This window comes from Siphateles boraxobius, unplaced genomic scaffold (assembly GCF_051911475.1).
Source record: "Siphateles boraxobius isolate OS27281-9 unplaced genomic scaffold, OSU_SipBor_1 29, whole genome shotgun sequence".
Classification (NCBI taxonomy): domain Eukaryota; kingdom Metazoa; phylum Chordata; class Actinopteri; order Cypriniformes; family Leuciscidae; genus Siphateles; species Siphateles boraxobius.
Window position 1 is genome coordinate 14,910,770 of NW_027508908.1, and position 13,362 is coordinate 14,924,131.

At 37.2% G+C, this 13,362-nt stretch overlaps 1 protein-coding gene across 1 annotated transcript in view; it reads left to right on the top strand.

The window, feature by feature from the left end:
* The first annotated feature begins 3,767 nt into the window (after nt 1–3,767).
* The window catches only part of smad1 (SMAD family member 1), a 29,347-nt gene continuing 19,752 nt past the window's right edge, over nt 3,768–13,362 (top strand). Inside the window, exon 1 of the mRNA XM_077246645.1 lies at nt 3,768–3,894. The gene's annotated coding sequence lies outside the window, so the exon portion shown is untranslated. The remainder of the gene's footprint in view (nt 3,895–13,362) is intronic.

A 13,362-nucleotide genomic window follows, 5' to 3' on the forward strand; every position in this document is an offset into this window, starting at 1 on the left:
ACTGTTAAAGTTGATTCCTGCGATTATCATGAGAACAGTTGTCAATATCTCACATAATTATCAGGACATAATAAGCCTACATGTTGTAAATAGTGTAAATGAGCACAATTTGCAAACTATTATGATAAATTGCAATAATCATGTCTAACAACATCATAACGGACATTGTTACGAAATCAGGGCTCTCAAGTGTCACGCATTGAGCGTGACAGTCAGTCATTTCGGTCTTTTGTCACGCTCTCCCGCCACACATTGTATTTCTCACGCTGAAAAACTATTTGTAATATATTTAATATGCCAAAACTCTGTCCGCGCCGATCTCACTCTGGAACCGGCAGGAATCAAGCGCGTCTCCTCTGGTGTTGTTCGTCGAGCTACACAATAGCCAATCAGAAAATAGCACTATTGTATCTGGGTAAGATTTAACGCAACAACCAATGACAAAAATGTATCTGTCGGCTGGATGTCACTCTTGCCTTTCTTCAAAACTTGAGAGCCCTGCAAAATAATGCGACGTACATGATACACTTTATTGGTGTCATCTGGCATTTAGGCTCAGGTAAGCCTAACGCGGTAGGCTACTTTATTATTATGAAGTGCAGAGGCCGTGAGTGCAGATACGCTCTGCGTGAGTGGTGTTTACGACAGTAACGTTACATACAAGTACTCTTCAGCGACTCTAGGGATCGCTGTTTGACGAAAACAGAAATCCTGCATAGTGCCGCTTTAATGCTGTTCCAGAATTTTAAAGACATATATGGAATTCAACTGAATCAACATTTAACTGACTTGAGCTGAATAACAATACTATTGTCTTTATAGAGCTGCTTCACAGCTGAAATTGTATTTGTTTAATAACTTTGCAACATTAATACCATTGTTTTCTTATTACTACACTCTTAAAAAGTATTGGTATGGCATTTACCTTCAACATCCATGAAACCTTTCCATTGCACAAAATAGATTATTGGAAAAGGGGTTTTCAGATAATTAAAATGTTCTTCATTCTCAGAAATAAATGTGCTGCTGTGTAAAATGAATGAACAATGTTCCTGTTTTAATTAATTTGTTGATTTATGAATCAAGTTTTTTGCTTTGACTGTTTTGAATTTGTTTTGTGTGTAATATGTTTATGTGAAAGTTGATGTGAAATTTTAGTACGGCCATCTTGGCCAGGACTACCTGGAAGAAGATATTTCTTTTAATCTCAATGGGACCTTCCTGGAAAAATAAAGCATAAAACAATTTTTTTTTTTTTAAAGAACTAGTCACTGAAAGATTATTTGGGGAACCAAACATTGTTCTTCCATGGCATTGCTGTAACCCCCCCCCCTTTGGGTCCTTTATTTTTAAGAGTGTGGCTGCTTTGAAACAACTTGTATTGTATAAATAACTATATAACTGAACTTGTGACTTGACTAACATAAGCAACAAATTAACATGTACTCATGCAGGTGGCTTTATGGTCCGTGGCGTATGAAGGTTTGCAGGATAAATAAAATAAAAGCCCTTGGAGACAGTATTTAAATATTACCACTCCAGACATTATTTCTAGAAGAGCAGGAGCACGGTGTCAATGGAGGCGCCTGTTTGAAATGTGAGCTGCCTGATTCTCTGCCATCATGCTTAGCATTACTGAAAACACCAGTGCTGTGCCAAAGACCGCTGATGGCATCAAAGCACAAATGAGTTGCATACAAGCAAGCGCACAGCTTGGCTACTGATTTAGACCGTTTCTTTAGGTCGAGCCTCAGGATTTGTATACTGTTCTTCGATAAGCAGAATGTGGGCATAGTTTTTCAGCACTATACCTCACATTCCTATGGCACAAGCGTCCATTCCGGCTCCATTGTGATGAGGGTGAATGGAGACTCAGTGGCAGAGGTGAGAGGCCCTCCTACGACCTCTCCTCCCTCCTCAGCAGTGGGTGATACTATAAGACAAAAGGACTCAAATCGAAAGTGCACCTGACAACAGCCCAGTGGGAGACAAGATGAGCATTTTAGTTTTCTCGCTCATTAAGGAGGCAACTTAATCCTAAAAGTTGTAAGGTGTACACATTTTATAAGACATTTGAAAATACATTAGTGTCTGTCTAGTCCTTTTTGTGATTTAAATACAATATGCTCAGCTGCTAGATATGCTTTGATATTGTAGCATGCTGTGATTGGATCTTAAAATGTATTATTTTGAGTTAGTCTCATTTAATTGTAGCCTACATCCATATTGCTGCTTATTTTATAGCCCGAAGAAAACTGAAAATAAAATCTGCTATAAGAAGCTATAGAAATAAAGTGAGAACAAGTAATGTCTAAGCTGCAGCTTCTTTAATATTACCCTTGCAATTCACACATATTTCACAATTCACAAAAGAAAAAAAAACCTAAGTAAAACAAAAGAAAAAAATAAGCATAGCCTAATAATGATGATCATTAACCAACAACAATTCAAAAATTAAAGCAATTATGCGACCAATTTTGGACATATAAGAACTATTTTAGAATTCTGCACACTTTTTGAAACGCACTCTCGGCTACAGTGTTTTCCCAGATTTCACATTCACGTGCAGCTTACTCGCGCCTCACTCAGACATTCTGTCGCCAACCGCGTGACGTAATCTGCGCAAGCAGCACTCCTACTCTCGATAGTCTCCTTCCGCCGCCGCCGACACAGATATTATAGTTCCACTATAATATAATAAACATGTATTGTTAATGAGGAATACATTGTTTTACATTAATATATGACTGCTTAGATTGATTCTTGACATAAACTGCCAACCTAACCTTGAGGAGTTTCATGAAAACTGTCTTGAATAACATTCATTGATTTAGTTGTGCAGTTCGTTTGTAGAAAATATAGGCTAATTGACTTTCTACAGGGATGATGGATTGTCATTTCCTCTTTTTTTTTCATCTTGTAATTCAGAGTTTGTGACCGATTGGCTTTAGGCTACTACTGTAAAAATCCTTTTTAGTAAACGAATAAGTAAACTTAGGCTACAGAGTATGCAAGAAGTTCTTACAGTTATGTGCATTTTTTTGGAGAGATTAGAAGATTTGTGGATTAGCACATTAGACTGAAGATCTGATTCATGTGTTGCTTTTCTTTTTTTTTAAATCTATTTTTAACTAGTATTTAAATTAATAAATAATTGTAGTAGCCTAATGTAAATATTTACATATATCGAAATTAGATATTTACAATATCTAAATGTAATAATTGTGTTATCAATAAAACATAGGCTAAGTATAACACATAAACAGATTTTAAATTTTAAGGCACTTATAAAGACACCATGTAAATCAGTCAACACAATATCTAAACATAAAGCATTAAGGGTAGGAATACGGTGAGATACTTTCTGATGATTAGTTGAAGGGCTAAATGTTGCCTTCAAAATATGCACATTTAAATGGGATTAATTTAATGCTGATTTTTAGTAATGTAGCAATTTTTACAAGTTGTCACACTATCTGTATCCCCCTTACTGCAGACTACTGCACAGTGATCATTTCCATCAGGTCATGTAGAAGTATGCTGTGCTTGAATTAACAGCATCACATTGAAACGCTCATTGCATGGTTTTCCCATGGACCTAATCAAGGGCAGTGCCATGATGGACCGCAGACTAGCCTCTTCGGGCCATAGAAAGAGTAGGCTACATTGTTACAATGTTACATAATTCATTCCACAGTAGGCTACGTTGAAAACGTTAAATGTGTAAAAAAGTAGGACTTGTTAGGACTTGCGCACCGCCCCTCACTACATCCCGCGGCGTGATACGAGTTCAGCGCGGAGGGTGCGGCGGTCCGCGACACACTGACGCCAGGCGAGAGCAATGCGAGTCTTGTTGTAAATGCTGTGAAGGATCGCGTCGAGGTGGCGAACAAGGTACAGTAAAGTTTACTTTTGTATTTAAACGCGTCAACAAACTGTGAAAATACGAATGTGAATGCTGCTTAGAGGAACGCGCAAACTTCTTGCCTAGTGTTTCTCTCGCATTGAGATCAGTAGCCTAATGAAGCATCCAACTTGGTTGTTCTTCATAACAACTCAAGAGAGTAAATCACTCAGTGTTTAATATGGTTCATGTGCTGTGTCTGCATATCAGCCTGTTGTTCTCACAGTTATGCTGTTTGTAATGCATAAAGTACACTTTTGTTTGACTGTCACATGATGTTTGTGCTGTTGTTGATGTTTTGCTTTCCAATCAGGATGATAGGCTAATTCAATCATTGATCTTGATTATTAAATCCACACAAATATTTTAAATTTGTTTTGTAATTTCTTTATACATTATTTATTCATTATACTCCATTTCGTGCTTTACCACCCACTTCTGTTTATTGTAGCTACAGTTGGAGGGAATATTTTTTGAGTGCTCAAAAATGGCAAATCATACACATCACTCTCAGTGAATATTTGCCCCCATACATGATGCATGCAGAGACGGTGAGACCTGAGCCAGATTTCCTGACATCATTGAAGATGACATATCAGATTTCTCGAAAGGACAAGAATTTGTCCTTGTCCATGATTTGCTTGGATTGTTTTATTCTGACACATTGTGTGTGTGACAGACATAAAAAATGAGTGTGTGTGATTGTCTAATACTTACTGTAATGTTTGGAGGAGTTGTCTTTGGACATAGACCACTTGGTGGACAGAGATGAGCAATGAACCTCTGTTACATTGTATAAAATTTAGTGTTGCTGGCGGGCCGAATATATGTATACAGATACAGTACATTGCAAATCCATTTAAATAATTAAATGTACAGATAGAGTATACTTGTACATTACATTTGTATACATTACGACAACAAAAATAATAATAATGAAAACAGTTTAAAATTGGGTAGAGCAGGGGGCCTACCAATTACTTAGTAGCCTGCATAATACTTGTACATTACATTAAAACATGTGAGACAATGAAACATTGAGCTGAACTTTAGTATCTTAATGTTAGCTTTTATTAAAAAAGAAATTCCACACAAAAAAAAATTAGTTTGAGATCAAACAGTAACAGAGACCCCTGATCTACCCAGTTCTGAAAACCAATTCTTAAATGACAGGTTTGTACAGTGACCTACAAATTGTATGTATTTACTTTATAATTTTACATAAACAAATTACTCTTTTGTTTAAAAAGTTATTATTATTATTATTTGTGTTGTTGTTTTAAATAATAATATAATACTAAGAATAATAATAATTATTATTTTATCTATCCACTAGTTGAAAACATCACATTATGTGTATACCGATATATTTCTTCACAGACCCTAAAAGATTGTTTTAATTATTATTGGAATTTGTGTTGTTGTTGCTTTTATTATTATTATTATTATTATGAGGAGGCAGATATCCCATAAATAAATAAATAAATAAACAAACAAACAAACAAAAAACAGTATCTATCTATCTATCTATCTATCTATCTATCTATCTATCTATCTATCTATCTATCTATCTATCTATCTATCTATCTATCTATCTATCTATCTATCTATCTATCTATCTATCTATCCAGTTGGCCTATAGTTGGAATCCATCACACAATTGAATAATGTATATCATAATATAATACATCTGACAGGCTTTTTGTTAACAGACCATCATAGTTTCCTTGCTTTCTGTTTGCAAAGGGTAAAGTGAATGTATCCATATCTTGCTCAGGTCTGTATGGACATACCATAAGTATGTAGGCTATTTAATGTATTTATGTATCTAAATATGAAGATCTACATGCCTTTCCAATCATTTGTTTTCTGTAAGTGTAACATGTTAACCATCTTTGTATAATCTTGGTGGTTTCTTGGCTCTGTGAAACTCTGCAGTGGTTCACAACATACTGAGAACAAATGATTTAGCCATCAGTTTACATGAACCTTTGGCCAGTTTGATTTAAATGTGGCATTACAGGGAGTTTGAAGCGCACTTGCTCTTGGTCTGAGAGTATGTCTCTCTCACTCTCGCTTTTCTCTTTATCCATCCCTCTCCATTTGTCCAACCCCCAACCTTTTTTATTTTTTATTGGAGAATATCGCAATTGAGCTGGCGCTTAATGGAGGGCCCAAGATCCAGCCCTTGATAAATAATGTAAGTTCTTTATAATGCAGAGTCCCCTGGGAGGGCTGAGAGAGCATCATTACTGCCTCCTAAATTGATTAACGGCACTGAACCAGCGCAAAATGATACATGGATATGATGCGGGGGGTCAAGGCTGTCAAAGTTGCGTGATGGGAGCCACATTAGCTCTGCCTGCTGCACCAACCCTCAAGCTAATGCTAATATTTACATGCACTCAGGCCTGGAGTGCTCTAGCTGAAACGTGCAATGATTGCATTTTAATGGCCGCCCTGCATCGCAAATGTAGAAACCGAAACTGCCGTTTTGGTCCATTTGTGCATTTTTTCAAGCGGCAAGCTCACGGTTTACTGACAAGACCCCTTTATGCTCATCTCACCCTGCGCTCATTTATTATCCAACAAATTTTGCATCCTATGGCCATGCACTAGGCAGTTGGCCCACACAGTGAACTTGCTTTTAAGCAAGGTTGTTTTGACTGGGCTCCAGACAGCCCAAACTAACATTGTCTGAGTCAATACAATGGTATATTGACCTTTTATGTAAGTGTGTGGTCAGACTAGTGGTCAGATTTTATGAATCCTCAATAAAAGGTATCAATTCCCATCACTCCGACAGCCTTTGTATGCCGTTGCTTAGAGTTTAGGACTGTGTAATTCCTCTCAAAATGACATGGAATTGAATTAAACAAAACAGTTGGCTGGCAACTTGAAGAGCTGTCGGTGGTCATCAAAGCATGGATCTAACCAGCCAGACAAGAAGATCTTACCAATCCCAATTGGCCTGGTCTGAGAACAGTGTCTATGGTTGTTTACCAGCACCTGCTGTAGGAATACCCAAATCTGTGTGGTGTTTGGGTTTGGGAAGGGTGCTTTCAACATGTATGACAGCTTCCCTAAGGGAACAGCTGCATGTGTGTTTGAGTTTGAAGTGGCCTGCAGCTTTTGACAATGAGAAGCTTTGGCTGCCTATGATATGTAAAGATAAAGAGTATCTTGATGTGTCAGTGAGATACTTGTCCCAACATAGTCTTGTCATCAGAGAGAATCTAATGTGTCATAACACAGTATGTTCCTTGTAATATTGCATTGTCACTTTGATATCATAATCTCAATGTTGCTTTCTGACATAATTTCACTTTTTCGAACCACTAAGTTTCTAATTTTTCTCTCATCATGTTTATGTCTGTTATTAATGGTGTTATATTGTATGATTTCTCTTTTCACTTTAAAGGGCACCTATTATGCCCATTTTTACAAGATGTAAAAGAAGTCCCTGATGTCCCCAGAGTGTGTATGTAAAGTTTTAACTGAAAATACACCACAAAGATTATTTTTACAGCATGTTAAAATTGCCACTTTCTGGGGGTGAGGAGAAACGCGCCATTTGTGTGTGTGTGTCCCTTTAAATGCAAATGAGCTGCTGCTCCTGGCACAGAGGGTGGAGCTTCGTGCTTTAGTGTCAGGACAATCTCATCTCACAGAATGGAAATATCAGAACAGACACTTTACTAGCAGTGTTCAGTTGGAAGTCGGACAATGATGCCTACAGAGCCCGAGAATATATTCTGCATGGAGATAGAGCAGGTATAGTTTAGTTTAATTACGGTTATAACTTATTTGTCATCTTGCTTTAATCAACTGTTAGTACAAGCCTGTTGTAGCGGACCTCGTCTGAATGATGGCCAAAATTATTCTGATGAGTTTTATGAAGTTTATTGTACTTCACACTAAGGGTGGGTATTGACAAGGAATTCACGATATGATACGCATCACGATACATGGATCATGATAAAATTACATCACGATATGATAAATATTGTGATTTTCCACACAGTTAACTGAAAATGTAAAAACAAAATAAAATACAAGTTACAGTGTGCCATCTGAGTAGTCTTACATCAGATCACATTGATAAATCAGCAGAAAAATTGAGTCAAAAAACTTAAACACAAAATTTCCTTTCCAATTTATTTTTTAGCGGCCATAACAAAATAGACTTGCACTTTTAACAATGGACACCCTGATATTGAAAACATTAAAATAAAGTGCATTAGATATTTAAAATGCAATTAAAATTAAAGTGCACAGTTAAGTTAAGTCACTGAGGTTTGTGTGGGGCTGAGCTTAAATGTAAAAAAACAACAACATGAAAATAAAGTGCAGATGCTCAGGTACTGTCCATGTAAACAATGAAGTGAAATATTATAAACAACGTTAATAAAACTAAAATAGTCAGTGTAATGTAAACATAAATAAATACAACTCAAATGACTTTTGCATGTGTCCATTAAACGTTTATGAACCCTTGTTAAAAGCATTGATTCCAACGACTCCATTATTTTTAGAGCTCGAGCTGAGTTAGATGGAAGTTTGTTATCCAGTGTAGACTGCTTCTGGTCGCCAGGTTTCGGTTGCTTCTCTTTCAACGTCATTTCTGCATGGTGTCTGACGTGGTGCGTTCGTAAGTTGGTTGTGTTACCTGAATATTTTATAGCAGCATGACAAAGCTTGCATATTGCGTTTGTTTTATCCAAGTCCATGCTCCCTGGTTTTAGGTGCACCCACACATCGGCTTTATATTGTGAAGGGGCTGAAGTAATTTTGTCGGCTGAGTGAGCCATGCCGCTTCCAGCTTTCACTACCGAAAGTGGCGCTCTATGGTGGCACCCAGCAAGTTGGGGGAAACTAAAGCCGCCGTACTGCGACATCTAAAGGAACGGAGGTTGTAGTTCCCCGTTTACAACATGATTTATTTATTTTTTTAACAACGACTTTTTGAGCTGGAAATCAATGTAGTATATCCTGAATATAAAAATCACGATGTATTGCTGTATCGATTTTTTAGCAAACCGCTACTTCACACAAAAGATGAAGCATTTGTTTTAGTCCAGAAAATCACCGTAAGAGCTGAGTAAAACAGTACAAAAAGTGCGCATTACAGTCTTATCTATAAACTCTCTCTCCCTTGCAATATCATCAACATACACAGCGAATTACACAAAACACTCGTTACAACTAACAGTTAACAAATACAGACCTTTTCGGTGGGTGCTTAGTAAACTCTAGGCCTATATCCGTAAAACAACTCTGGTGAACTGTAATAAAGTGCACACTCTCCATTTCATTACTGCCGTGACCAGTATCACTCTGGAGACTGTAAGCTGGAGCACAAACACAACAGTTGGTACAGATCCATCCTCGGGTAACAACTTTTTTAGCAAGCCTGCTTTCTACGGACCCTCGTTCACAAAGCAGTCTGGTGTAAAAATAATTTGCTCAAACATAAACACATTAAGGTAGATTGGGGGCTCATTCCCTTCAAAAATAAAAGTAATCCACTCATCAGCAGCTCAGATGTCCGGAGTAAATGACGAATATGTTCATTCTTATATCCAACAACAAAACACCTAAATCGCTTCTGCTCCGGTGTCGAAACAATGACAGACTGGGTACAGCTAACTCATGGCGAATCTGTGCTAATACGGCAGTGTCAGTCAACAGTCATGGGCGGGGCTTGTGCAAAAGGACGTCACATTTCCCAGAATCTGAATTCTTCTGAGACACTGCTTATTATTTATCTGGAGGACTTTATCACTGGGTGGATTTTTATCATTATAGGGTGGTTATGTTCAAACATAAAAGTGATTTTTGCACAATAGGTTCCCTTTAAGTGTTAATACCATATTATTACTACATTTACCAATTTTTATTATTTGACATTTCAAATTTTACATGAACTGCAGAAAAAACAAGAAAATGCAAGAAATATATATAGATTTTTCAAAATTCATGATAAATTATATAATTGTATTTAATATATAATTATACGAAATTTATAAGATCATATACTTTAAGAATTACCCGTATCAACTCTAAAACAGTCCAAATTTATGAAAGCTTTTGTATTTCATTTTGAATCAAAACAGCAGCAATGTTTTCAAACTAAATGTTCATCAGTAGGTGTGCATATTCCTGTTCATCATGTTTTTCAGTCTCAAAAGTGTGTGGGATATGGCAAGGGAATAAATAAAAAGGGTTTTTTCGACAAATCTAACTCACAAAAAATGTCTGCATGACATCATATGTAAAGGCTCACTTGATCCCCGGATCAAAATTTACCTTTTTTTAATAGTTTTATCTCTTTAAGAAAAAAGAAAAGAAAACAAAAAAAGAAAATATGATGATGATCTTCTGGGTCAAAATGGTCCAGAATCAATTCTTCTTCTTCTTCTTCTACTTCTTCTTTTGTTGTATATTAGCCCTATGAACATTACGCCTAAGCTGAGAATTGGATTGTTAAAACAATCTACATGCATCAATCACATTGATCTAAAAAAGGATTAAGCAATAGAAGATTCAACACAATTTGATGCACTGAGAGATCTTTTATGGCATGGTATTTGCAAGCTCACCTTATTCCACAAGAACAGATGGAAAATTCCTCACATATTCTTCTTTTACCCATCTGTTATCTTCCTTCACTTGTCTTAAGAAGAAGCTCTGAGGAAAGAACTTGTTGTGAATGTCTGCTAGAAGTTTTAAGTACTATTAGGATCCGTTGTGTTAAAAAGACAACCCAAAAACCAACCAGAAAAAAAAAAAAAGATCTTGCTGGTTAGTTGGGGATGCACTTCCTACCCTTTGCTCATCTCCTCCCTGACAACAGCAGAAGGTCCCAGGCTTTTAAATGGGCTTTTGGCTGGCAGATGATGCTAAATATAGGAGCAACTTTTTAGCCTCCCTGTCGCTGTGGTCCATGATAACAGCTACTACTCTCTCCTTCCCACTTAATAAATAGCACCTGTTTTCATTGAATGACTCCCACTCCAATGTACAGAGTAGAGTTCATGCGAGTTTATAAGTCAAAGACATTTTGTGATTTTTGTTAAGAACATTTTACTGATAAAAGACTTTTGCTGTAAAACGTTTAGGCTATAGAATTAGAATATTATTGTAGAAACTGGTCAGTTCTATAGAGGCATTTGTGTTGTGATACATTGCCCTGATTGTAACCTACATCATACAAGATTTCTAAAGTGAAACAGTAGCTGAGGGCAGTCATACTCACCGAGGACAACATTATTCTTAGCACTCAGCATAGTTCAAATAGCTGCTCTCTGATGTCACCTTTCTTATCTAGTGTTGATGGGCCAGAATAGAGTCAGTGGATAACACTTACCTGCCACTCAGACTCTGATACAACCTAAAGTGGATTCATATCAATCACAGGCAAATCCTTGGCAAAAAATATATAAATAACTGTAGTCTTTATGTGTGGAAGGTAAAAAAGGAACAGGTATTGTCTAGAAAGAGCTAGAATAGTGTTTTGCAACTTAGAAGTGGTTCAGTTATCCTCCTTGAAGAGAAAACGTCTGAATCTTTAAAAAAATAAAAAAATCAGGCCTCTTGCTTTATTCCAGTGAGGATGCTATGCTGAACCATCTGGTAACTTCAAAAGAAGTGTGCAATCTTGTATTGTGCTCTCTTATTTTCCTTCCCATTATCATGAATGCTGGTTAGTGAATGGCTGCCTTGTTATCCTTCTGAATGGACACTTTTATTCTTATCTAAAATGCATTTCTTCTCTATTCCTAGAATGTTGAAAGGCTCCCTTTATTAAATTGTTTGCACTTTTTGCCTGTTGACCACTAGAACCTAGAATAAGTTCCAAAGCCTACAGCGGTGTCTTGGATAGCATCCTGTAATAAGCTGCATCTTTACATATGAGTAAACTGATACGAGTCAGGAGGACATTGTTCAGTGCTATACAGCATCACTCAGCAGTGTGTCACGGCAGTATCGTTTAGTGTGCCGTATGAACACATCCCACTTCCCATATTCTGAAAGCCATTTCGAGAACTTACCGTAGAGCAGATGTAATTGGAAGCTCTGCGCTGTGACTCCAAAGACAGCCATTCCGAGAAGCTGTAACATAATGATGTCATCATCAGTGTTGTCAGGGCAGAAGATGTATTGCGTCATTTGTTCTGGATTTGTGGAATTAAGACTGGAATACACTATACAACTTTTAAAACTGAACGCTAGGAATCGCTTACCAACTTTGGTTACAGAGGAAAAACTGAAAAAAAAAACGACTGAGGATCACACACTACCAGACTCCCCGATTGTTCCGAACACAACAATCTCATGTAGAAACATGCGGCTCATTGCTAGAAGACCATAGACCAGTGTTACTCATTGCGCGACTCTCGAGCCTCATGTGGCTCGCTAAGCTTTAATTTGTGACTCGCATGGCGGTAAATAATACGGTGATATGATCATGCAGTCACTACAGATATTTCATAAAAACATTACAAACAAGTAGGGCTTTAACATAACCCATTAAAAACTCAGTGTCAGCTCTATTACAAATAATTTCGATCAGATTGAAAGGGGTGGTTTATCAAGAGAACATGTAAACCCTTGATCGATTGAAAACTGAAACTGAAAGGACGATGAACGAGATGTTCTACTGATGAATAAAGTGTCATAAATGAGTGTCCTGTCATTCTATAATCCTCCTTTCACTGCGTCTATGAAGTGGAGCAGGACAACGGCTCACCAGTCCTTGTTTCAGATTCTCATCCACAGACGACTGGTTTTGGGCATTTTTACTGCGTGATAAATACAAACAGCATGGCACAATGGTTAATATGTTCATAGTCTCCAAATTATGAACAGAATTGGATAAATATTAAGTCTTGCTGTTTAAAGGGCACCTATTATGCAAAATTCACTTTTACATGGTGTTTGAACATAAATGTTTGTTGGCAGTGTGTGAGCAAAACCACCCTAGAATGATAAAAATCCACCCAGTGTTTTTTTTACAATCTCAATAAATCATAAGCACTGTCTCAGAACGAGCTGTTCTAAGATTTGGTGCAATGTGACGAAGAATTGAGCAAGCCCCACCGACGAGGTTTGATTGACACTGTGGTTTTGGCATCGACCCGGCCCTCGGTGATCTGTTCACCATCCTTCATTGTTTCAACGACAGCCAGTGTTTGTTCTGACGATTTGTGCTGCCTTGTCGAAAATGTCGCCTAAGAAACATAAGTGTTCTGTTGTGGGATGTAATAATGTTCATAGTAGTTTTCACTAACTTCCGACATCAGAGCCACTGAAAACGCAGTGGATGGATTTTATTTACGAAGGAAAGGCGCCACTTAAACTTCCAAAATATGTTTATGTTTGCGCGAATCATTTTCTGACTGACTGTTTTGTGAACGGGGGTCAATTCAAAGCAGGTCTTGCTTCAAAGTTAATCC